General features: G+C 32.7%; 1 long non-coding RNA gene across 1 annotated transcript in view; it reads right to left on the reverse strand.

Annotated features, from left to right (window-relative positions):
- Window positions 1-905: 905 nt before the first annotated feature.
- LOC117112506 overlaps window positions 906-3,156 on the reverse strand; it is an 8,309-nt gene continuing 6,058 nt past the window's right edge. Inside the window, exon 2 of the long non-coding RNA XR_004446050.1 lies at window positions 906-1,120. This is a non-coding gene — a long non-coding RNA (uncharacterized LOC117112506). The remainder of the gene's footprint in view (window positions 1,121-3,156) is intronic.

Genomic DNA, 3,156 nt, shown 5'->3' on the forward strand with positions numbered 1-3,156 from the left:
CAGGAGAATCAAGTATAGGTGTAATTTTGCCCTACCTGACGTGGAAATGTACTGAACGTGTGAAAACAACTGCAAAAAAAAAATCGCAATTTGTACTCGGGTGGGACTCGAACGCACGATTTCCAGATCTTTAGCCTGGCATCATACCTCTCAGTAGACCACCGAGATTGCGCCTGATGGTCAGGGTTGAATTCGAGTCCAAGTAAGCAGCGGGTACTACAATGTCGATAGTACAGTAATTGTTATTGTCGTGATGGAATAGAAAAATATCGCAAGTTGTTGCGATTTTTTTCAGTGTTGTTTTCACACATACAGAGTATTCAGGTAGGGTAAAATTACACCTATAATTATTGTTATAGTTAATAATATTAAAAATGATGATAATGATTTTAATAATAATATTATTATTAAAGTCAATCTGACCATGTTATAGTTAAGTTCTGCGAATTTATTCAAAATTGACTCCAAAAACGGAGGGTATGAAAGAGCAAAACAAAATATTAAAGCACATTAGAATACATAAAATCATGTGCTAAGGAATGAGTAATTGATAGTAGCAATAATAATTATTTAATATCTGTCTCTTATACACATCTTATACACACTTTTCTCTATTTCTTTTGCAAAGAAATCAAATCACCACCCTCCAGTTCAATCTCCTTTCCCAACTTTAGAAACCTTCCAAATTCCATTACGATTAATTATTCACTTGTACAGCATGTGCTGACAAAATTATTTCGCAGCAGCTGGTCAAACAAATTTGTTTTCCTATAATCAAATTCCTGGAGGAGTCTCCCACCCCCTACCCCTAGTTATCATCTTGTCTTGAGAATAGACAATTAACAGCATAGCAACTGCGCACTCACATACAGTACACATACAAGTAAATAATGGACGAAAACGTTTATAAATTCAAGTAAATAGTTTAATGAGATAAAATATTGAACATTAGGTCCACATCAATAACAACATACAAATGAAAAGCCATGCATACGACCTAACGTTGGTTCAAAATTAAATAGGCACAATACATCAGCTTTTACTTCAGCTGCTTGAAACACTTGGCGTTTCTTGAATGTCTTAGGTCTCTTTGGAATTTAAACTGCACTCCTCTGACCATCTATAAATTAACAAAATGCATCATTTCTAGAATAGTTACTTAAAGACACATCATTTCAAGCATTCTAAAATATCATTAACTTTTAAACTTATACAATAATAAAATGTTAATCGTTTCAAACCTCTATTATGCACAATTGTAGACCTACACATAATTATTGCTATACAGTAGTTTGACATTTAAATTTTACTTTAATGTTCATTCAACTACACTTAACAATGAACCGCTGTTTCCTATTAATGATATTGCCTTGTTTTATTCAAAATGTTTCAATTATTGCTGTTCTCTAATTAAAGGTGAATGAATAAGGACCAGGATCAGTGAATTTGATGTGTACAAATTACAACCCCAGACTGTAATGGACCTCCAAATTGGACAATAGTGAGATGTATTAGGTGTACTGTTAAATGCCACACCTCTACACAAATGTATAGCTGTCTTATACAAAAAGAACCAATAAAGAATAATTTGTACCCAGCTTTTAGATTGCACATACACCTATGCTTTGGATCATAAACTTATAAAATAAAATTAAAATCTGAAAATTAATTAACAGTAGACATGCTGTACAAGATTGTAGAAAGACCATGTATAGTCAGCCTGTAATACATACAGAATGAAAATACAGATAGTACTTTATTGAGACTCAAATTATTTTACAAAAGCTTTCACCATCAGTCTATGCATTAGGTGTTATGAAAGTAGAGTAAAAGAACACTCTTTTCAAGAAAGCCACTTGAGAAAATTCAAGTGTTCCCTGAAAACTAGCTACATAGTGTAAATGGAAAATATAGTATGAGCATCAGTGGTGGCGCCGGCTGGGGGGGGGGCTATAGTCCCCCCTGTCGGTGAAGCAAAGCCCCCCCGTCGGGGAAGACGACAAATTTTGTTGGGAAACAAACAAATAAAAAAAAATATTTACATGTAATATTCGTTTAGCCACCATATTGTTTGTGTTAACTTTTCATCACAACAACCACAATAACAATAATAATAATTCAATGAGCCTAATTAAAAATAATTTGCGTTCTGTTACGACAAATGCTCATTTAGATAGCCTCATGATGGTTGGAATACATCGTGATAGGTGAATTTCATGCAAAATTTCAAAAATACAGAATTTCACTTTCAAGAATGAGGATTTGAAAATAAATTAGATGGTTACATTGCATTATCTTTGTTTCTTGCTTTGTTCAAAATGTTTTGGTTTTGGAAGCTGGTTTCAACATTAGAAAGCAGCCTACATGAAGTCATATTATAGTAACTCGATGCCTATCAAATAAGTAATAAAAATTCATCAAATATCCGTGGCTTCCAGGGGGCTATTTATGACAGTGCACCAGTAATATTTTTGTGACATGCTAACAATGACCTAAGAATTTAAGGTGTGAAAAAGAACATTTAGAAACAAATAATCCCTTACAAAAATGTCCTATAGGATCCTATAAGAGAAAATCTTATAGGAATCTTATAGATTTTTCGTCACATCTATAGGATCCTATAGGATTATTTCAATAGATATCCTTTAGGAATCCTATAGGAATCGTATAGGAGTCGTATAAGTATTCTATAGGAATTTTAATATGTTTCGTATAAGATTCTTAAAGAAATCTTATAGGAAAACTGCAAGATTTTTAAATGAAACAAATAGGAATCTTATAGAAATCCTATAGAAATCCTATAGAATGCCTAAAGGAATCTTATAGATTTTCTAAAGGAACCTTATAGGAATCTTATATGAATTATATAGGTATCTTATAGGAATCCTATGGGTTTCTTATATGAAATCTATAGGAATCTTATAGTTATCCTATAGAAATCCTATAGAAATCCTATAGAATGCCTAAAGGAATCTTATAGATTTTCTAAAGGAACCTTATAGGAATCTTATATGAATTATATAGGTATCTTATACAGTACCGGCCAGTTGTATTGCAAAAATCCCAACGCGTTTTACCCGTTGTCGTTGCGTTGCGTTTGCGTTGAGTTGCGTTGCGTTGAAATGAACGTTGAGAGTACATTGTTTATTTAACGAT

The sequence above is a fragment of the Anneissia japonica genome, unplaced genomic scaffold (assembly GCF_011630105.1).
Source record: "Anneissia japonica isolate Jap-2015-1 unplaced genomic scaffold, ASM1163010v1 scaffold12856_len40468_cov114, whole genome shotgun sequence".
Taxonomy (NCBI): domain Eukaryota; kingdom Metazoa; phylum Echinodermata; class Crinoidea; order Comatulida; family Comatulidae; genus Anneissia; species Anneissia japonica.